Source organism: Heloderma suspectum, chromosome 1 (assembly GCF_057233095.1).
Source record: "Heloderma suspectum isolate Gila_16-S chromosome 1, 16-S_ref, whole genome shotgun sequence".
Classification (NCBI taxonomy): domain Eukaryota; kingdom Metazoa; phylum Chordata; class Lepidosauria; order Squamata; family Helodermatidae; genus Heloderma; species Heloderma suspectum.
In genome coordinates this window covers 431,728,565-431,752,477 of record NC_139458.1, presented here as the reverse complement: position 1 = coordinate 431,752,477, position 23,913 = coordinate 431,728,565, and the positions used below count along the sequence as shown (strand labels likewise).

Here is a 23,913-nt window from a genome sequence, read left to right as displayed (position 1 = left end):
GAGGAATACAGCAGTGCGTGTACCATGGAAAGAGCTAATTCGATTCTGTGAAAATGCGGATTTTGCCCAAATTGCTTCACAAAGTGTTTCCATTTAGATTGCCCCCTAGTAGCCTTCATACTGAGCTTTAGTGCCTCTTGCTGAACTCCAGCCTTGGCAAGTGTCAGTAAGGTCCTCTTTTGTTAAGAGAATGGAAGTAGTAGGAAGGACCAAGCAGGACTTATGTTTCCAGCAAGTACTGCCATCATCCCCAAGCACCTTCTTTTGTTCTACAGGATGAAAGCCCATCTTAGTCTTTATCCCATAACAAGCAGCATCATTTTTTAGTGTTATGAGAGTTGTCTAGTTCATCAAAGCCTATGAGTGTTGTCTAGTTCATCAAAGTTGTGATGTCACATAATTTCTGTGAACTGTGTAGGAAGCATCTGCTTTGAGCAGCCAGAGGTCCCTTGTCCCTCTCTTCCCAGAGGCCTGGGGCCATACTGCTGAAATCACTAGATGCCTCACACTCACACCCGCCCCAGGATTAAGGTGCCATGCCACTGCTGAAACCACTCAGAGTCTCTCCTTCCAGAGGAAAGGCTCCATGCTGAGATCCCTGAAGGACCAGCCCCCTTCTCATTGAAATCACTGGGCTCTTTGCTTGCCAGACCAAGATGCCATCATTGGATGCCTTGCCTCCCATAGTCAAGCCTTCCTGTTCTCTTTCCCCTTCACCTGAGGCCAGGAGTTGCAACAGTTGCTAGTTTTTGTCTGCAGGAAAGGGCCTCAGGCTCAGCCCAGCAAAAGGTACATTGCTCTTGGAGGTTCTTAGTAAAGTTATAGCCTCCATCCCTCCTTCCCCCTTGTTGTGTGTGTGTGTGTGTGTGTGTGTGTGTGAGAGAGAGAGAGAGAGAGAGAGAGAGAGAGCAAGTGTGTATGCTTCAAGCCTCAGGAAGACCCTTTGCCACGGTCTCAAAAACTAATTTTAGGCTTGGAGCTCAGCTTCCCCAAGAATGCAGCTAATTCTCCCATCAAGGCATAATGTGGTGAAGGCTGGAGAATCCCCAGTTGTTGTGTTAACCATTCCATTTGCTCAGCTAATTCCTCCCCAAATCAACTTGTGCATTTGAATCTTTGTAAACCTCAATAAATGAGCCATTGTGGCATTATCCTCTTCAATGATGACTGAGTGTAGATGTCATTGGGTGTGAATTGCCTTCTTAGCCATAGATGCTCTCTTTGCCAAGGTCTAAAGTTTCCTCATAAGCAGGTCTGAAGGTCGCTTTGGAACTCGTGTGAGTTCATACGTGGGTCTAACTACAGCACATCACGTAACACCCTGTTGAAATCCCTGTTGTTCTCCAGAACCCTCTGTCACTCACTAGAGCCCAGTCATCTCCCTGGTTTATGGGGCAGTTTGAAGCAATCAAGTGTTAAGGGTAAGGATGTTTGAGTCATGCTCTGGAGAACTACTCCTTCTTCTCCTTCTGATGAAAACTTGGAGATAGGATTGCTTCACTCCCTCGCCCCGCCAACTTTTTTTTAACATAAATGAGTTGCACTTGGTTTGGCATGTGTGTATATATGTATCTGTATCTCTCTGTCTCTGTCTCTCTCTGTCTCTCTCTCTCTCTCTCTGTGTATATGTGTGTGTGTGTGTGTGTGTGTGTGTATATATATATATATATGTGTGTGTGTGTGTGTGTGTATATTAAAGGTAAAGGTAAAGGTGTCCCCAATCATTCGTGTCCGACTCTAGGGTGTGGTGCTCATCTCCATTTCTAAGCCGGAGAGCCAGCGCTGTCCGAAGATGCTTCCATGGTCATGTGGCCGGCATGACTGAACACGGAGGTGCACAGAGTGCTGTTACCTTTCCCGCCAAAGAGGTACCTATTTATCTACTTGAAATTTCTTGCTTTCGAACTGCTAGGTTGGCAGAAGCTGGGACTGAAGACGGGAGCTCACTCCATCACGCAGCACTCGGGTCTCAAACTGCTGTCCTGCTGACCTTCCGGTCTGCAATTCAGCGTCTTAACCACTAAGCCACCACAGCCCCTTATGTGTATATTAGCTTAATCCAAATAACCTTGGGGCAATGAGAACATCATATATATATATATATATATATATATATATATATATATATATATGTGTGTGTGTGTGTATGTGTGTGTGTATCTATCTATCTATCTATCTATCTATCTATCTATCTATATATATGATGTTCTCATTGCCCCCAGGTTACTTGGATTAAGCTAATTTACACTGATTGCAATAGAAAAAGAAGGAGGAGCAGAGATAAAGCAAGAACCCTTTTTTGTATCTGCCTTGGAATTATGAAATTACTATTTTTTTTAAAAGGCATGAATGTCTTTCATGCTTTCTTAAAGGTTAAGCTTATTATAAACAGGCACTAGGTTTTAAGCCATGACAAATGCTAGAAAGATAATGGAGCCTCATTCTAAAAGAGGGCCATTAGCTGTACTTTTATATTGCAGTACCCTCCAGTTGTTTTAGATGAATAACACAATAATATTTGTGTCCTTCTGATATAAAATGCAAGGAACTTCTTCAGACCATGGCTGTGCTTTGGGATATCTATTCTGATTTTCTAATTACAGATCCAGGAATATAGAAAGTCGTGATAGAGATGTACAAGCACGAGTAGCCCCAATGATGAAGTGTCTCAGCCCCAGTGACAAAGCGTCAGCAAACCAGCAAGTGAAGCAAATGTGCACGGGAAAGGTAAGTAAAATTACTTAATCATCTATTAAAGTACCTCAGGTAATCATTTAAAATGGATAAATAGCAGCCAAAGCCAAAACAAAGGCACAGCTAAATCGCAGAGAGATAACCCCTTACAAACTTACAAGAGTGAGCTAAATGTCTGCGGGGTGGGGGTGGGAGATCCAACTAGGGATGGCAGAGAATTTCTCCCCGAAACTTCGGGGGGCTGAGCGCCAACGTGTTCGGCCCCCCGAACAAGTTTCGGGGAGAAATTCTCCGCACCCCTCCACCCCCCGCACCCCCCCCGGGACGGGACTTACCTTTGGCGAATGTCCCTCCCAGTAGCGGGTCCGGCCGGCGGTTCATCTGGTCTTCGTCCGGGGTGGGAGCGGCAGCCGGTCTTTCGACCGGCTGCCGCCGCCGCCATTCCAATAAAAGAAAAAAAAAAACGCCCCCGTGATAGGCTACGTGACGATTAACGTAGCCTATCACGGCTAGATTTGCAAAGTCAGCCATGATAGGCTACGTAAAACGTCACGTAGCCTATCACGGGTGACTTTAAAAAAAAAAAAAGCGCGTACGGATAATGGCGGCCCCCATAGGGAGCCGCCATTCCCGTTCCTTATTTGTTCGCTGTAGTCTACGTAAAGATTTACGTAGACTATGGTGAAAATAAGGGCAACACTATTTGCATTGCCCTTATTTTCGCCGTAGTCTACGTAAAGATTTACGTAGACTACAGCAACCAAATAAGGAACGCAAATGGTGGCTCCCTATGGGGGCCGCCATTAGTGTACGTGCTTTTTTTTTTTTTAAAGTCACCCGTGATAGGCTACGTGACGATTTACGTAGCCTATCACAGCTGACTTTGCGGATGTAGCCATGATACGCTACGTTAATCATCACGTAGCCTATCACGGGGGCGTTTTTTTTTTTAACTTTTTAGTTTGCAGCCGGGCGAGGCGAGGCGCCTCCTTCCTGGCCTGAATTTCGGCCGGGCGAGGCGGGAAGCCTCCCCCCCGGCCTGAACTTCGCGGGGGGAGCAGCAAAGTGCCTCCCCCCCACCGCGAAAAGCTGCGAGACCAGGTAAGTGACTTTCGTGCACTCCTAGATCCAACGAGAACTTACAGGCCTCACAGCCTTGCATTAACAAAGACCCCTGAGTGGTTGAAAAGAACCGCAGCTGCATATGAAACCCTCCAGTGATCCATTGAATGGAGGTTTCTCCCCTCAATAGGTCTCCTGTTCACTACTGTTAATAGTCCTTCACCCTAAATAGGAGTCACCATTCCCTGGGTGGGGTGTGTAGGGTGGGCAACTGACCTACGTTCCCAGCCACTGAAAGCCAGTGCTGATCAGGAGTTCGCACCCAGCCTCCCTTGCTTTTCAAATGAGGCCCTCCAGATAGATTCACTGCAGCAGCAGTTGGGCCTATCGATATAAGGAGGCATGCTTGTGAGGGAGCCAGCCCTCCGAACACGAGGATCCCCAGTCAGGAAGCATCTCAGCCCCAGGGACAAAGCCTCACCAAAAAAGTGAGTTACACAGCTGTACGAGTTTAGCAACAGGGCGAGGAAGCCAGGGCAATCGACTCTGTCCTCCCTGTTCCATACTCACAGTAAGTAACTGTAAATAAATAACTATAAATAATTCCCCCTCCTTCTCATAGTGAACCACTAAGTTTTCCAGGGAAAACACACCCAAATTAAAAACAAGTTACAACGATAGAAGAGCCTTGTGTGGCGCAGAGTGGTAGGCGGCAGTATTGCAACAGAAACTCTCCCCTCTCCCTGAGTTCAATCCCAGAGGAAGCCGAGTCTCAGGGAGCCGGTTCAGGTTGACTCAGCCTTCCATCCTTCCAAGGTAGATAAAATGAGTACCCAGCTTGCCGGGGGAAAGGTAGTCACAACTGAGGAAGGCAATGGCAAACCACCCCGCTACAGTCTGCCATGAAAACACCAGGGAAAGCGGCGTCCCTCTAGGAGTCAGCAATGACTCAGTGCTTGCACAGGAGGAACCTTTCCTTTTTTTCCTATGAAGATAGAAAGCCAGCAAAAGGGGGCGGGGAGGCTATCCAGTGTATTGCACTGAGTGCCACATGTATGTCTATCCCTGCAGGACAGAAGTCGTGGGTGTGTGTTTGATGTAGTTTTTTCCCGTGAGGCCAAGGTTGCTGACCTGGAGAAGCTAAGAATCACAGAATCACAGAATAGTGGGGTTGGAAGGGGGCTATAAGACCATCGACTCCAACCCCCTGCTCGGTGCAGGAATCTAAGCCAAAGCATCCCTGACAGATGGCTGTCCAGCTTCGTCTTGAATGCCTCCAGTGTGGGAGAGTGTGGGAGAGAGGCAGAGAGGTTGGCGGATGAGACTTTGTAGTGGTGAGAGTGATGGACTGGGAACCGGGAGATCTGGGTTCTAGTCCCCACTTGGCCATGGAAGCTCACTGGGTGACTTTGGGCCGGTCACAGACTCTCAGCCCAACCTACCTCACAGGGTTGTTGTTGTGAGGATAAAACGGAGAGGAGGATAATGTAAGTTCACCTTGGGTTCCTTGCAAGAGGAAAAAAGGCGGGATATAAATGCAATAAATAAATAATAAATAAATATTCAGGGACCCATTAGCTGTGTCCCACTCCCAGGGGGACAGCTCCTCTGCTGTCATGGAGAATGAGGGTCTCAAGGAAGGAGGGTGCCATTCTGAGGAAGAGGGAAATTATCATTTAGAAGGGACCTGTTCCTCTGAAGACAAACAAATATCATCTCATACCAAGGATGTGCCTTCGGGAGGAGGGGCGTTGTGGTAGCGGGAGATTCAATCATTAGACACATAGACAGGTGGGTTTGTGATGGGCATGTAGACTGCACAGTGAATTGTCTGCCTGGTGCGAAGTTTGCAGATATCATGCACCGTCTAGATAGCCTAGTAGGTAGAGCTGGGTTGGAGTCAGTGGTCGTGGTCCATGTTGGTGCCAGCAATGTGGGGAAATGTAATTGTGAGCACCTGGAAGCCAAATTTAGGTTGCTAGGTAGGAAGTTGAATTCCAGGACCATCAAGGTGGCTTTCTCTGAAATGCTGCCTGTTCCACATGCAGGGCCAGCTAGCCAGGTGAAACTGAGGAGTCTAAATGTATGGATGAGATGGTGGTGCAGGGAGGAGGGATTCAGATTTCTTAGGCAGTGGGGGCATTTTGGGACAAGCCAGGTTTGTACAACAGGGACGGGCTCCACTTGAACCAAAATGGAACCAGACTGCTGGCACTAAACATAAAAAGGGTGGCAGGGCAGCTTTTAAACTAAAAGCTGGGGGAAAGCTGACAGGAGCTGGGAAGCATCTGCGTCTGGTTAAATCATCCCAAAGGGATGAAGATGAAAATATTTTTCATTGCCCAGTGATAAAAGTGGAGAAAATAGGCCAGGAGTACATGGTAGAACATAATAGCTAAACAAAAGGCCCAATTCCCACAGCAAATGATGCACACAGCAGAGGCATCTGGGGTGGGACACCATGTGTAGGTGTTTCTATGCAAATGCTAGAATCCCCCAAGCCAAGAGATATAGAGTGCTTGGTTTTAAAGGAAAACCTGGATATAGTGGGCATTACAAAAACGTGGCAGAATGGAAAGAACCAATGAGATATGGTCATCTCTGGATAGAAACTCTATAGGAAGGACAGGGAAGGGTGTACTGGGGGTAGGGATGGATAGATTACTTACCGTCCATTCCATGTTGTTGTCCACTGGGGGGGGCAATCCGTTCCTCCCCCCAGGAATCCTCCGGAGCATCTCTGCATCTGGACAATTTCACAGAGCCGCACTCCAGCTCCATAGCGCTAGTGATACAGTAATGGCATCCACCTTTACCGTATTGCTGGGAGAAATACAGCCACAAATGGTGTAGTGGATGCCACTTGTGGCTGTACAGTGCTGTGTTGTTGTTTTTTACCTAAGTAGAGCCATAAATGGCTGCAATTAGGTTAAACTCGGGGCTTTATGGCTACAAGCCGTAAATGAAGCAGAAATAGACGTTTTTCTGGAATTCTCTTGCTTTCTCCATGATCCAGTGAATGTTGGCAATTTGATCTCTAGTTCCTCTGGCTCTTCGAAACCCAGCTTGTACTTCCGGTAGTTCTCGGTTCGCATACTGCTGAAGCCTAGCTTGTAGGATTTTGAGCATAACCTTGCTGGCATGTGAAATGAGGGCAATTGTACAGTAGTTTGAACACTCTTTGGCATTGCCCTTCTTTGGAATTGGAATGTAAACTGACCTTTTCCAGTCTTGCGGCCACTGTTGAGTGTGCCAAATTCATTGGCATATTGAGTGCAGCACTTTAACAGCATCATCTTTTAGGATTTGAAATAGCTCAGCTGGAATACTGTCATCTCCGCTAGCTTTGTTGTTAGTAATGCTTCCTAAGGCCCACTTGACTTCACTCTCGAGGATGTCCGGCTCAAGTTCAGTGACGGCGCTATCATGGCTATCAGGGACATTAAGATCTTTCCTGTATAGTTCTTCTTTGTATTCTTTCCACCTCTTCTTAATCTCCTCTGCTTCTGTTAGGTCCCTGCCTTCTTTGTCCTTTATCATGCCCGCCTTTGCACAAAACGTTCCCTTGAGATCTCTGATGTTTTAAAAAGATCTCTAGTCTTTCCCATTCTATTGTATTCCTTGATTTATTTGCATTGTTCATTTAAGAAGGCCTTCTTGCCTCTCCTTGCTATTCTCTGGAACTCTGCATTCAGTTCAATATATCTTCCCCTTTCTCCTTTGCTTTTCGGTTCCCTTCTTTCCTCAGCTACTTGTAAAGCCTCATCAGACAGCCACTTGGCTTTCTTGCATTTCTTTTTCTTGGGGATGGATTGAGTTGCTGCCTCCTGAACAATGTTACAGACCTCCATCCAGAGTTCCTCAGGCACTCTGTCTATCAGGTCTAATCCCTTAAATCTATTCCTCACCTCCACTGTATATTACAAGAGATATGATTTAGGTCATACCTGAATGTTTAAGTGGTTTTCCCTATGTTCTTCAATTTAAGCCGAAATTTTGCAAGAAGCAGCTCATGATCTGAGCCACAGTCAGCTCCAGGTCTTGTTTTTACTGACAGTATAGAGCTTCTCCATCTTTGGCTGCAAAGGACATAATCAATTTGATTTCGATATTGACCATCCGGTGACGTCCATGCGTAGAGTCGCCTCTTGTGCTGTTGGAAATGTGTGTTTGCTATGATCACCGTGTTCTCTTGGCAAAACTCTATTAGCCTTTGTCCTGCTTCATTTTGTACACCAAGGCCATGCTTGTCTGTTATCCCAGTTATTTCTTGACTTCCTACTTTAGCATTCCAATCCCCTATGTTGAAAAGGACATCTCTTTTTTTGGTGTTAGTTCTAGAAGGTGTTGTAGGTCTTCATAGAACCGATCAACCTCAGCTAGGGATGTACGAAAGTCACTTTCCTTTCCACTGTTTCTGTTCATGGTGGGGGGGAGGCGTTCTCTCCCTCCCCCCGGAATCCTCGGTGGGGGGGAGGCGATCCGGTCCTCCCCCCCAGAATCCTCGATGGCTCGTTGTGCTCCACTGCGGCACCGAGGAGCAGCTGGTGAGTCCCAGGCCAGGGCCGTCCACAGCTGGATTTCCGGCTGTGGAGGGCTCTGGGTAAAAAACAAACAAACACACATATGCAAATGGTGGCAGCTACGGCCACCGCCATTTGCATTCCTTGTTTTTCTTTTCAATATTGACGTAGACTAAGACGAAGAAAAATAAGGAATGCAAATGGCGGTGGCCGTAGCCGCTGCCATTTGCATACAAGTGTTGTTGTTGTTGTTTTTACCCAGATATGATAGGCTACGTAAGTTTTTATGTCTATGAGGGGAAAAAACACACACACACTCACAGACTGCAAATGGCGGCAGCGGTGGCGGTAATGGCGGCTGGTCTTCGGCAGGACCCGCCGCCATCCGGAACATATGCCCCATGTAAGTCTTGTCCCGAGGGGGATCCACAGGGGCGGGGGTGTGGCAGGCTGTTCCACGATGTATTTCGGGGGGCTGAATGCACTGGCATTTGGCCTCACTGAAATCAGTCGTGGAATTCTCTGACATCCCTAAGATCAGCTTCTTCGGCCTCAGTGGTTGGGGCATAGACTTGAATTACTTTGATGTTGAATGGTTTGCCTTGGATTTGTACTGAGATCATTCTATCATTTTTGAGATTGTACCCCAGTACTGCTTTTCCCACCCTTTTATTAACTATGAGTGCTACTCCTTTCCTTCTAAGGGGTTCTTGCCCACAGTAGTAGATATAATGGTCACCTGAATTAAATTTGCCCATGCCTGTCCATTTTAGATTGCTGATTCCCAAGATGTCAATATTCAGTCTTGCCATCTCATGTTTGACCACCTCCAGCTTACCTTGATTCATTGACCTTACATTCCAGGTTCCTAAACAATATTGTTCTTTACAGCATCGGATTTTCTTTTCACCACCAGACACATCCACAGCTGAGTGTCCTTTCGGCTTTGGCCCAGCCGCTTCACTCTTTCTGGTGCTACTTGGAAATACCCTCTGCTCTTCCCCAGTAGTATATTGGACACCTTCCGACCTGAGGGGCTTATCTTCCATCATCATCACTTTTAACCTTGTGATACGTTCCATGGGGTTTTCTTGGCAGGAATACTGGAGTGGGTTGCCATTTCCTTCTCCAGTGGACCACATTTTGTCAGAACTCTCCACCATGACCTGTCCATCTTGGGTGGCTGTGCATGGCATAGCTTATGGCTTCACTGAGTTACGCAAGCCCCTTTGCCACAACAAGGCAGTGATCCGTGAACAGGAATAATAGTCTAATAATCCTATATTAGATCTGTATCTGATCTAATATAGCGTTAAGAACTCAAAATCAAATATGAAACTGCTGATCTTCTAACCAAAATATGAAACATGTCCCTAAGATCAGCCTGTATACCAGAGGATTGGAAGATGGCCAATGCAACACCAATTTTCAAAGAGGGATCTGGGGGGATCCAGGAAATTACAGGCCGGTTACTTTAACATCTGTTCTGAATAAATTGATTAAAGGTATAATTACAGATAAAATTAGTAAGTATATAGAACAACAAGCCTTCCTAAAAAGGATCAACACAGCTTCTTGGCAAGTGTCAATAAACATGTAGACAGGGGTGATCTGGTAAACATTGTTTACTTGACTTCCAAAAGTCTTTTGACAAAGTCCCTCACCAAAGACTAGGGATGTACGAAAGTTACATAGCTTTTACGAAATTTGATTCATGGTGGGGGGGAGGTGCCCTGTCCCTCCCCCAAAAATTCTGGCCAGGGGGGAGGTGCCCTGTCCCTCCCCCCTGAAATTCTGGCTGGGGAGGAGGCACCCCATCCCTCCTGCCACGAATCCTGGCCGGCCGGGTCTGCAAATAGCAGCAGCCATAGCCGCCGCCGTTTGCGTCCCTGCAGTCAGCCGTGATAGGCTACGTAAATGTTTACGCTACGCTATTTGCATTGCCCTTATTTTCGCCATAGTCTACGTAAATCTTTACGTAGACATCCCATGCCCAAATAAGGAATGCAAATGCCGGTGCCCATGGGCACCGCCATTTGCGTACGCGCTTTTTTTCCACCAAAGTCAGCCGTGGTAGGCTACGTAACGATTTACGTAGCCTATCATGGCTGACTTCGGAAATCTAGCCGTGATAGGCTATGTAAATTGTTACTTAGCCTATCATGTTTTTTTTTTTACTTTACAGGGAAATGGCGGTGGCAGCAGCTGGTCGGAAGACCGGCCGCCACCCCTGCCCCCGCCGAAATGCCGCCGAAACACTGCCGGGACCCGCCGTCGAGAGGGACATTCGCACGGGGTAAGTCCCATCCCGGGGCGGGGTGGGGGGGTGTCGGAGAATTTCCCCACCAATTTTGGGGGGCTGAATGCGTTGGCATTCAGCCTCCCGCAGATTCGTGGAGAAATTCTCCGCCATCCCTAGATTCATGGCGAAATTCTCTGACATCCCTACCAAAGACTCATCAGCAAATTTAGCAGTCATGGAATAAGTGGACAGGCCCTCTCATGGATCAGTAACTGGTTGAAGAACACAAAGCAGCGAGTAGGAATAAATGGTAAATTCACCTAACGGAGGGAAATAAATAGTGGGGTCCCACAGGGATCTGCACTAGGACCAATGCTTTTCAACGTGTTCATAAATTATGTGAATTCAGAGTTAACAGTGAAGTGCCCAAGTTTGCTGCTGACACCAAATTATGTGGGGTGGTTAAAACAAAAAAGGACAGTGAAGAGCTCCAAAAATAGGGATGTACGAAACACTTATCTTATTCCGCACCAGGGCATCCACAGTTGAGGGGAGGTGCTCTAGGAATGGCAAAGAATTCCGGCACGGATCTCCATGAGGTCGAATGCCAGTGCATTCGGCCTCCCAAAATCTGTGGCAGAACGGCCTGCCCCCCCCGCCCTCCCACAGATCCCCCCCGGGATGAGACATACCTGGGGCAGATCTTCCAGGCGGTGGCGGCTCCAGTGGCAGCAGCAGCTGCGGCGGCTGCGGCGGCAGGTCTTCTGACTGGCTGCCACCACCGCCATTTGCAGTCTTGTCGTTTTTGGGGTTTTTTTTACAAGACGTGATAGGCTACGTAAAGACTTACATAGCCTATCAAGTCTGGCTTTAAAAAAAAAAACGTACGCAAATGGCGGTGGCTACAGCGGCTATTTGCGTTCCTTATTTTTGGCCGTCTTAGTCTGCGTAAAATATTACATAGACTAAGACGGTGAAAATAAGGGGAGCGCAAAAGCGTAGCTGCTGCCGTTTGCATCCCTGTAGTCAGCCGTGATAGGCTACGTAAAGACTTACGTAGCCTATCACGTCTGGCTTAAAAAAAAAAAAGACGTACGCAAATGGCGGCGACTGTGGACGCCGCCATTTGCGTTCCCCCTTATTTTCACCATCTTAGTCTACATAAATATTTACGTAGACTAAGACAGCCAAACATAAGGAACACAAATGGCGGCGGCCGCAGTCGCCGCCATTTGCGTACATTTTTTTTTTTTTAAGCTAGACGTGATAGGCTACGTAAGTCTTTACGTAGCCTATCACAGCTGACTACAGGGACACAAATGGCAGCAGCTACGGCCGCCGCCATTTGTGTCCCTGCTAGCCAGTGGCCGAATGTCCGTTGCATCCAAACGCCGGATGTCCGCCGTCACCACTGCCGCCTCATCTGCCTCAGGTAAGCTCCGTCCTGGGGAGATTCTGCAGGGTAGTGGGGGGTGGGAGGCCGTTCCGCCACAGATTCGGGGGGGGGGCAGATTCTAAAGGATCTGGCCTCACTGGAGTCCATGGTGGAATTCTCTGACATCTCTATCCAAAAAGGATCTCTCCAAACTGGGAGAATGGGCATCCAAGGACTTCTAGTTGTGCAATTGAGATTGCTCCTTCACGGAAGTCTGTGGGCTTTATACATGATGCTGTGGTCATTCAAGGCATCTCCTGCACTAAATGTCCTTTGTTATTTTTAAATAGATTGCAGATAATGAGCTATCAAATTGCCCCATTGTGTTCCACTTCAGTTTCCTCCATGAAAAGAGTAAAAGAGGCAAGTACAGGAGAGAAACCAGTGAAAGATACTGGAAGACCCTCGGATACAGGGAGATGGAAGGGGAAGGGGTGGGAGAAAAGGGAGCATGTGAAAAGGGGGGTTGTTCTGAACCTGCATTTAAAACAGAAGCAGAATGGCCTGTTTTAAATGCAGTTTTTAGGCTGATGTAAATGTGGCAAATAGCTAATGTGGTTCAGTATAGGCAAGTGTAAAGTGATACACACTGGTGCAAAAATTTCCAGTATAACCTGATGGGCTCTGAGCTAGCAATGACCAACCAAGAAAAAGATCTCGGGGTTGTGGTGGACAGCTCAATGAAGCTGTCAGCCCCGTGTGAGGCCACTGAAAAAAGCAATCTCCCTATTAGGCATAATTAGAAAAGGAAATGAGAATAAAACTGCTAATATCATACTGCCTTTGTACAAATCCATGGTACAACCACCCTTGGAATACTGTGTCCAGTTCTGGTCACCTAAAAAAAAATATTGTAGAGCTGGAAAAAGTGCTTAAAAGGGCGACTAAAATGATCAAGGGGCTGGAGCATCTCCCCTATGAGAGAAGGTTACAACAGCTAGGGATGTATGAATCCCCTACCTGCCAGTCCAGGGTGGGGGTCTGCGGGGGGGGAGGTGATCCATTCCTCCCCTGGAATCCTCTTTGGCTGGCTCTGCTCCTTGGCGATTCCACAGAGCCACCAGACAGCTGCGAAGTGCCTAGGGTTCTCAGAGAATTCCACCATGGATCTCAGGGAGGCCGAATGCCAGTGCATTCGGTCCCCCGAAATCTGTGGCAGAACGGCCTGCCCCCCCACCCCCCCGGGACGAGAATTACCTGGGGCGGATGTTCCGGGCGGCAGCGGCTCCGGCGGTGGCTCCTGTGGTGGCTCTGGCAGCGGCGGCTACAGCAGCCGGTCTTCTGACCGGCTGCCGCCGCCACCATTTCCAGTTTAAAAAAAAAAAAAAGACATGATAGGCTACGTAAAGATTTACGTACCCTATCACATCCGACTTTTTTAAAAAAAAAACCCGCATGTACGCAAATGGCAGCGGCTACAGCTGCCGCCATTTGCGTTCCTTATTTTGGTACGTCTTAGTCTACGTCAAGATTTACATAGACTAAGATGGCAAAAATAAAATATTTTCGCCGTCTTAGTCTACATAAATCTTGACGTAGACTAAGATGTGCCAAAATAAGGAACGCAAATGGCAGTGGCCGTGGCCACCGCCATTTGCATACGCGCGTTGTTGTTGTTTTTTTAAGTCAGCCATGATAGGCTACATGAACATTTACGTAGCCTATCATGGCTGACTGCAGGGATGCAAACGTCGGCGGCTACAGCTGCCGCCATTTGCGTGCCTGCTAGCCAGCGGCCGGATGTCCAGGTGCTGGCGGAGCCGGCCAGCAGCTCTGCAGAATCCCTGCGGAGCAGAGCCGGCCGGCCAGGATTCCGGGGGGAGGGACGGAACGCCTCCCCGCCCACCATCAACATAATCCGCGAACAGGTAAGTGACTTGCGTACATCCCTAGAAGTGCCAGCAATAGGGCCGCCATGCCATATTGCTGGCTGAAGGGGACAACTGACTGTGGCCACAAATGGCGTCTGGAATAGGGATGTCAGAGAATTCCGCCGCGGATCTCGGTGAGGCCGAATGCCAGTTCATTTGGCCCCCTGAAATCTGTGGCAGAACGAAGCCCCTTCCCCTCCACCCCACGAAAGGCATGCAAAATGGAGCACTTACCTGCTGCCATCCACGCTGACTTGCGAATGGTGGCCACACTGCGGCCGCCATTCACTTCCTCATCATAGCTTTGATAGGCTACGTAAATAATTACGTAGCCTATCACAGCTAATGCAGGAACGCCATCTGCATCCCTGTGGAGGCTTTGATAGACTATGTAAGTATTTACGTAGCCTATCACGGCAAGCTAAAAAAAAAAAAAATAGCGTACGCAAATGGCAGCGGCTATGGCGGCCGCCATTTGCATTCCCTTTCCCCCCCTTTTTTTAGCCTACGTAAATATTTACGTAAGCTATTATGGTGAAAAAAAGGGGAATGCAAATAGTGTATTGGGTGCTACTTGCGTTCCTTCCCCCCCCGCCATAATAGCTTACATAAATATTTACGTAGGCTAGAACATCAGAAAAAAAAGGAACACAAATGGCGCCCACTACGCTATTTGTGTTCCCCTTTTTTTGCTGTAATAACTTATGTAAATATTTATGTAGGCTAAAACAGTGAAAAAAAGGGAATGCAAATGGCGGCCACCGTACCAACTGCCATTTGCTTACGCTGTTTTTTTGTTGTTGTTCTTGCAGGCTGCCCATCGGCCGGATGTTTGGCTGTGGGCAGCCCCCGGCCGGCAGCTCTGCGGAATCTCTGCGGAGCGGAGCCGGCCAGGTTAGGATTTCAGGGGAGGTGCAGAGCGCCTCCCCCCCACCGCAAGTCACCTCGTCGAAAAGGTAAGTGACTTTCGTACATCCCTAGTCTGGAATGCCAGTTGTGGCCATAAAGGCTTTAGTTTAAGGTAAATGGAAACGTAAATGGAGCCATCCATTTACTGCTGCATCTACCTTAAAGTAAGGCCTTTACGGAAGCAAATGACATCCTGGACACCATTTGCGGCTGCAGTCAGTCCCTTCAGCCAGTGATACAGTGTGGCAGCCATATCACTGGCAATCCAGAGCCAGAGGATCTGGCTGAAGAGGATTCCGCAGGAAGGCAGAGGTAGGGATGTTAGAGAATTCTGCCACAGACTCCAGTGAGGCTGGATTCTTTAGAATCCCCCCTGCCACCCCATGAAACTAGGGATGGCAGAGAATTTCTCCCCGAATCTTCGGGAGGCTGAGCACCGACGCATTCAGCCCCCCGAAGTTGGTTGGGAAATTCTCCGCCGGCCCCCCGCCCCCCCGGGATGGGACTTACCTTTGGCGAATGTCCCTCTCGGCGGCGGGACCCGGCGGCAGTTCGGCGGCGGTTCGTCACGGGCGGGGGCGGCGGCCGGTCTCTCGACCAGCTGCCACCTCCACCATTGCAAAAAAAAAACCTAAAGTAAAAAAACAAACAATCACCCGTGATAGGCTACGTAACAATTTACGTAGCCTATCACGGCTAGATTTCTAAAGTCAGCCGTGATAGGCTATGTAAATCGTCACGTAGCCTATCACGGCTGACTTTGGGGGGAAAAAAAAGCGCGTATGCAAATGGCGGCGCCCATGGGGCTCCGCCATTTGCGTTCCTTATTTTGGCACGTCTTGTCTACGTAAAGATTTACACAGACTACAGCGAAAATAAGGGCACGCTATTTGCGTTGCCCTTATTTTCGCCGTAGCCTATGTAAATCTTTACATAGACTAGACGTGCCAAAATAAGGAACACAAATGGCGGCGCCCCATGGGCGCCGCCATTTGCATACGCGCTTTTTTTTCCCCCCAAAGTCAGCCGTGATAGGCTACGTGACGATTTACAAAGCCTATCACGGCTGACTTTAGAAATCTAGCCGTGATAGGCTACCTAAATCGTCACGTAGCCTATCACGGGGTCTTTTTTTTTTTTACTTTTTGTTTCGCGGCTGGGGAGACGGGGCGCTTCTCCCCGGCCTGAATTTCAGCCGGGCGAGGTGGGGCGCCTCCCGCCCCAGCCTGAATTTGGGCCGGGCGAGGCGGGACGCCTCCCCCGCCTCGCCTGAACTTCGGGGGGGGGAAGCGAAGCGCCTCCCCCCCACCACGAAGCCAAGCTGCGAAAAGGTAAGTGACTTTCGTACATCCCTACATGAAACTCCCCCAGGATGGATCTTCCCTTGTGTGGGCCGTCCGGTCCATCTGCTTCCCCAGGTCTGCAGCCGCAGATGGCTGCCCCGGTTTGCGGCCGCCATTTCCCTCCCTGCGTTAGCCGTGATAGGCTATGTAAGTATTTATGTAGCCTATCATGGCAAAGAGCAGGGATGCAAATGGCAGCCGCTACGCCATTTGCGTTGCTGCTCTTTGCCATGATAAGCTATGTAAATACCTATGTAGCCTATCACGGCTAATGCAGGGATGCAAATAGCAGCTGCTATGGCAGCTGCCATTTGTGGCTGCAGCCTGGCAGCGGACAGAGGTCTGTGGACTCGCCACGGAGTGGAGCCAGCAAGGGAGGATTCTGGGGGGAGGGATAGATCACCTCCCCCCCACCGTGGAAGCCCCGGACTGGAACCAGGTAAGGGATTTGTACATCCCCAGACAGAGGTAAGTCTTCCATTTTGCCATGGACTCCGGGAGGCTGGATTCTTTAGAACGTGGATAGGGAGACATTTTTCTCCCTCTCTCAAAATACTGGAACCCAGGGTCATCCTATGAAGCTGATTGGTGGGAGAATCAGGACAGATAAAAGGAAGAGCTACTTCACACAGCGCATAAACTATGGAACTCACTTCCGGAGGATGTAGTGATGGCCACCACTTTGGATGGCTTTGAAAGAGTCTTGGACAAATTCCTGGAGGAAAAGGCTATGAAGGGCTACTAGTCTTGATGGCTAGTTGCTACCTCCAGTACTAGAGGCAGTTGCTGGAGAACATGGGTGGGAGTATGCTGTTGCACTCATGCCCTGCTTGTGGGTTCCTGGTCAACAGCTGGTTGGCCACTCTGTGAACAGAATGCTGGACAAGATGGACACTTGGTCTGAACCAGTATATCTATTCTTTTGTTCTTATGTTCTTACAAAATTATGCATGGTGTGGAGAATGTGGAAGGGAGACTGTTTTCTCCCTCTTTGATAATACTAGAATCTGGTGTGACCCCATGAAGCTGATTGGTGGAAGAAACAGAACAGATGAAAGGAAGTACTTCTTCACACAGCTCAGATTTAAACTACAGAATTTGCTTCCACAAGATGCAGCAATGCTTTGGATGGCTTTAGAAGATGATTGGACAAATTCATGGAGGATAGAGTAGGGATGTACGAAACCCCGCTTACCTGGCTCCGCTGGGTTCCACTGGGGGGGAGGCGCTCCATCCCTCCCCCCGGAATCCTCACTGGAATCCTGGCCGGTTGGCTCCGCTCCGTGGGGATCCTGCAGAGCCGCCATCCGGCTCCTCCAGCAGCCGGATATCCGGCCGCTGGCTAGCAGGGACGCAAATGGCTGCGGCCGTAGCTGCCGCCGTTTGCGTCCCTGAATTCAGCTGTGATAGGCTATGTAAAGACTTACGTAGCCTGACATGTCTGGGTTAAAAAAAAAAACAAACACGCGTATGCAAATGATGGCGGCTACAGCCGCCACCATTTCCGTTCCTTATTTTTGGCCATCTTACGTAAAAAAAATTTTTTTATTATTATATACGTCCTACGTAAAAATATTTACATAGACTAAGACGGCGAAAATAACGGGGAATGCAAATAGCGTCCGCCACGCTATTTGCGTTCCCCCTTATTTTCGCCATCTTAGTCTACGTAAATATTTACGTAGACTAAGATGGCCAAAAATAAGGACCGCAAATGGCGGCAGCCATAGCTGCCGCCATTTGCATACGCGTTTTTTTTTTAAACCCAGACATGATAGGCTACGTAAGTCTTTACATAGCCTATCACGAATGGGGGGGAAACAGACTGCAAATGGCGGCGGCAGCAGCCAGTTGGAAGACCAGCCGCCACCGCCGAAGCCGCCACCGGAGCTGCCGCTGTCCGGAACATCCACCCCAGGTAAGCCTCATCCCGGGGGGAATACGCGGGGGGGGGGGGGCAGGCCATTCCGCCATGGATTTCAGGGGGGCAAATGCCAGTGCATTTGATCTCACTGAAATCCGTGGCGGAATTCTCCGCTATCCCTACTTGAAAGTAAGGATGTCAGAGATTTCCGCCATGGATCTCGGTGAGGCCGAATTGCAGTGCATTCGGCCCCCTGAACTCCGTGGCGGAATGGCCTGCCACCCCTCCACCCCCCCCGCAGATCCCCCCCGGGACGAGACTTACCTGGGGTTGATCTTCCAGGCGGCAGTGGCTCCGGTGGCAGCAGTGGCGGCGGTGGCGGCCAGTCTTCCGACCCGCCGCCGCCGCTGCCATTTGTTGTTGTTGTTCAGTCGTTCAGTCGTTCAGTCATGTCGGACTCTTCGTGACCCCATGGACCATAGCACGCCAGCCCTTCCTGTCCTGCACTCTCTCCCGGAGTGTGCTCAAGTTCATATTCATTGCATCGGTGATGCTATCTAGCCATCATCCTTTGCCGCCGCCGCTGCCATTTGCAGTGTTGTAAAAAAAACACCAAAAAGCGACGTGATACGTAGCCTATCATGTACGTAGCCTATCATGGATTTATGTAGCCTATCATGGCTGGGTTAAAAAAAAAAACGCATACGCAAATGGCGGTGGCTACGGCCGCCGTCAATTGTGTTCCTTATTTTTGGTCGTCTTAGTCTACGTAAATATTTATGTAGACTATGATGGCGAAAATAAAGGGGAACGCAAATAGCATAGCGGGTGCTATTTGAGTCCCTTTTTGATTCGCCGTTTTAAATATTTTTTAAATATTTACGGAAATTCGGCTGCGGACAGCTCTGGCCTGGCTGGGCCTGGCCGGCTGCTCCGCAGAGCTGTCACGGAGCACAGCCAGCCATCGAGGATTCCAGGGGGGAGGAACGGATCGCCTCCCCCCCGTCGAGGATTCCGGGGGGAGGGACGGAACGCCTCCCCCCCACCATCAACAGAATCCAAGAAAAGTTAAGTGACTTTCGTACATCCCTACTTGAAAGTGCTATTTTGACTAAGACAGAGATCTTGGGTTTGTGGGAGATAGGTCCCTGAAAATCCATGCAGTTTGTAGTAGGGATGTCAGAGAATTCCGCCACGGATCTCGGTGAGGCCGAATGCCAGTGCATTCGGCCCCCTGAACTTCGTGGCGGAATGGCCTGCCCCCCCGCCCCCCCCCGCGAATCCCCCCTGGGATGAGACTTACCTGGGGCGGATGTTCCGGGTGGCGGCAGCTCCAGTGGCAGTGGTGGCGGCAGCGTTTGGTCTTCCGACCGGCTGCCGCCACCGCCATTTGCAGTCTTGTCATTTTTTTTTTTTACAAGACGTGATAGGCTACGTAAAGATTTATGTAGCCTATCATGGCTGTGTAAAAAACCAACCAACCAAACAAAAAACGCATACATGAATGGTGGCAGCTATGGCCGCCGCCATTTGCATTCCTTATTTTTGGTCATCTTAGTCTACGTAAATATTTACGTAGACTATGACGGCAAAAATAAAGGGAAATGCAAATAGCATAGCGGGCGCTATTTGCGTGCCTTTTTGATTCTCCATTTTAGCCTACGTAAATATTTACGTAGGCTAAAATGGTGAATCAAAAAGGGATGCAAACAGCGTCCGCTACGCTATTTGTATTCCCCTTTATTTTCGCCCTCATAGTCTACGTAAATATTTACGTAGATTAAGACGGACAAAAATAAGGAACGCAAATGGCGGCGGCCATAGCCGCCGCCTTTTGCGTATGCGGTTTTTTTTTGTTTTTTTACCCAAATCCCTAATATTAAAATTAGTTCCTTAAAAAAAAAAAAAACCCAGCAAAATGGAGGGTGCTGGCGGACCATTCCGGGTGAGTGCAGTGAGCATCTGGGAGTGTGCGAGCATGGGTGAGCAAAGCTGGGGGCTTGGTGGGCACTGTCCAGAGATGCAGGTGTGGGGTGGACCCAATGGACTCCATTACCCAGTCGGGCATCTGTGCCATCCCTACTCCAAGGTACCCTCTGTCACTAACCAGAGCTTGGTCAGCGCCCTGGTTTATGGGGCAATTTGAAGTAATCAGGTATTAAGGGTAAGGATGTTTGAATCACTCTCTGGAGAACTGTGTATCTCCCATCATCCCTCATGCTCTTTTGTGCTGATAACCAGCACATTAGGGTAACTGAGAAGGGAAGAAAACAGTCCCCTTTCTTCCCCTCCTTTTCACCTGTCACCACTGCTACAGCTCCTGACACCACTGCTAATTTAATGCAGGGAACGGAAAGGGGAAATTTTGGAAGTGTTGGCAAGCTTTGGAACATGCACAGTCTGCACCTAAAGAAGACCACTGCTGTGCATGTGCTGAGACTAAATCCTCAAGCAATGCCCCCCCCTCCCCGAATGATCCAGTGGCCCTTCTCGTGTAACTGCCACAGTCCTGGCTCCATGAGGTGGAGGATGACTCTGTGGTGCAGTTCCTCTGTCCATCTCTTGCATGATTGGTGACAGACAGTGAGTAAACGTCATGTAGGAAGGCCATGTAAAAACAATCAATCAGGAAGGTTCTACATGATACAGTGATGCCTGATGTCATGCTGTGTTTCCAAACTACACCATCCAAGATGCACTTCGATATCGTGCAAGTGCAAAAACTCGCAAACACAAAACAAGGTTTCATATTAAAGGAAAACCTGTCCGAGATAACTGGGGGTGAATGTGTTCCTTTTCGGAGGAAGTAACAGATTCATCCAGCTTAAGTTCACCCATCACTAGGGATGGTGGAGAAATCCGCCATGGACTCCAATGAGGCCGAATGCTAAAGAATCTTCTTTAGAAACTGGCCCCCTGGAGTCCATGGCAGAACAGACTACTCCCCCCCCTGCCACCCCCGAAATTCTCCCCAGACGAACCCTACATGCTGCCAGCCAATCCGGGTCCATCCACTGCCATCCGTCCACTGCCCCGGACTGCAGACGCAAATGGCATCGGCTATGCTGGATGTCATTTGCATCCACAGCCTGGCAGCGGATGGAAGTCCAGCTGTGGACGGGCCCAGCCAGAGGCTCTGCGGACTCACCGCAGAGCGGAGCCGGCCAGGAAGGATTCCTGGGGGAGGGACGGATCGCCTCCCCCCACCCCACAGACACCTGAACCAGAACAGGGTGAGTATTTCGTACACCCCTACCCATCACTAACCCACACACATCGTTCGGTAACATGTAATGTGTTTATTCAAACTATTTCTTCTCTTTCTTTAAAGATCTCTCAATCGGTGAAGTTAAGTAGGATCTCCATCTCATGGTAACATTTTCTTCAGGGGAGATAACAGTGGATCAGTCTAGATGCTGAGATGATCGTTGTTACTAAAATGGAGGAAGTTTCTCTCCAGTTCCTACACTTTACTTTCCATCAAGTCTGCGGAAATATAATAGGTGGGTTTTTTGTTTTGTTTTTTGGTAACCCTTTTTTTGTATCAACACAGAAGACATAACATACTATGTGGCAGAAGGACACACAGTATTCCATAAACTCAATAACAAACATTTTCTGGATGGATTAAAAATACAATAAATAAGCAAATAAACAAATAAGTAAATAATACACCTCAGTCTGGGGGCATTGCTAGGCACTTAAAATAGTAATATTTCTCCTTGAAAATCACTTCTAGCATGGCAGTTAAGCTGGGGGGGGAACCCTCCATTGGCATCCATGATCTAATTCAGGACTAGATTTGGGTCCAGGGCTTCATAGGATCAAGCTTAGCAATGCCCTCAGACAAACCTCCAGATGACCCCACTCATCACAGCAAAAGGGATAGAACAGAACCCTGTGAGACTACATAGCATAACCACCAATGGGTTAAAGAGTAATCCCCCAGCACAACTTTTTGGAATCTGCAGTCAAGGTAAAAGTGTCAAGCATAATATCCAAGACCCAACTTGGTTAGCCTATCCAGAAAGATACCATACTTGACGGTAGTGAAAGCTGCTACTATCTCTACTCATGCTCTGTGTGTATATTTGTAAAAAAGAAAAGAAAATACTATAAAAATGCCATGTCTCCACTATTGCTTGGGGTAGTGGAGAATAGGAGCTGGCAGTTTATTTTCGGCTGTCACTTGATGAAAGAAATCTGAACGGAATAATCAATTCAATTACTTTGAAATGAAACTGCATCTGCATAAGATAGCTTGAAGAAAACGAAAACCCACACCTCTGTTGCGTTTATATATTGCTTGCTCATATTGCAATACATGTTCAAAAAACGATGTGGTTTTGTTTTGTTTTTTGGTGGGGGGTTGCTTTGCATTAAAAATGACATAAAATGAAGTGACAGAGAACCAGATGCAACTCCTTGAGCTCCCTGGAGGACAGGTGGGATATCAATACAAATAAATTAGCAAGTAGGTAAATAAATAATCAAATCTATACAAATTGTTCCCATTCCTGGTCAAGGAGTCATGTCGAGAAGCTGTCCCTCTAATTATAACACAGGATATGGAAATAATAATAATAATAATAATAATAATAATAATAATAATAATAATGGCTGACACTGAAAAGGAATGGATTGCCTAAGGACACCCAGTGAGTTTACCCCACTGGTAACGTTGCATGTTTCCTCTGCTTCCATTTCCTTTCCTTTCTGCAGATGAACTGGGCAATACAGTCTGCCATATTTTTTTTCTGCCTGCTCTAACAGCATTTCTTCTATGAGAAATGCTATGATTCCCCCTCCATACTTCATGAGGTACAAATTCATAGAACAAACTAAGTGATTATAAACTTCTCTGATATCATTATTGTTTGTTTGTTTTTTCTTGTCTTGATTCATATTTTGTAGAACCAAAAGGAGTTTGTTTTCTAAAGTTGCTTTGGAGGCTGAATGTCACTACTAGATTGCCATTCTGGTTATAGGTGACTACAGGTCCCTTTCCAGTGATGTAATCCTATAGATCTTTTTCTTATGTCTGAATGTTTTCGTTTTGATAGATGGCTTACTTGGAGAAGCCAAGAGCATTGATGAAAGAACAAGAATGGAAAAGGTACCAGTCTGCATGGCTGAAGCTGGATGAAGACCTCAAGTCAGACAGCAAGAGAAGGAGACTGCAGCACAGTGCTTCCAATTTCCCATTTCATCCAAAAAGCTAAATTCCTATCTATTTATAAATATCTTTGATATGCTTACGCCTGTGCATTAACATTCCTGATGCCATGTGCGTCATGGAAGTAACTCTTGGTTCATCATGCTTTAAGAACTCATGGTGTACCGGAAAGAAGATTCAGATATGGTACATAAAACCAAAGATATTCAGAGTTTGCTGTATTGGAAAAAATTTTTTTTAACTGATTGAAGATTCTTATTAAAGTGTTTGTATTTTGTTTCCCATTTTCAGCTATTGTTGTAGTCCACAGCTAAAACAAATAAAATGAACTGAACTAAGGAGTACATTTAAAGCAAGTAAAATGTTCTGAACTGAAGAATATATCTTCAATGAATAAAATTAACTGAACTGAAAATACATCCAAGTTAGTACAGTGGGTTCTTTACTGGCCATAGGAATGTGGTGCTTTGGACTGTTTTGTCCTCCATGTAGAGTACGGTGCAAAATTTAGTTAAAAGGAACCATTTTTTAAATCCTAACATAGCCACTACCTTGCTGAAATTTCTAGATTTAGTTGGCCTGCACTGTTGGGTAATGAATCTGGGTGGTTTCCTGTAGGGATCATTAGATCTTTCAAGTCCAGTGCCACAAAGCTCCTCTTTCATCCCACCTAAAAGTCCATTTTGTGCCAGTTCCATGCAGGGTTTTTTGTTTTTCTTTATGGGATAAGTGTATGGATTGTTGTTTTGTGTTTTAAAGATGTGCACATTTTGGCATAATTTTACATGCTGCCC

General features: G+C 47.7%; 1 long non-coding RNA gene across 1 annotated transcript; it reads left to right on the top strand.

Annotated features, from left to right (window-relative positions):
* Positions 1-3,601: 3,601 nt before the first annotated feature.
* Positions 3,602-23,530, top strand: LOC146360310 (uncharacterized). Its single transcript, XR_014787502.1, has 3 exons — positions 3,602-3,795; positions 21,275-21,446; positions 23,007-23,530. It is a non-coding gene; the product is annotated as an uncharacterized LOC146360310 (long non-coding RNA).
* The last annotated feature ends 383 nt before the right edge of the window (positions 23,531-23,913 follow it).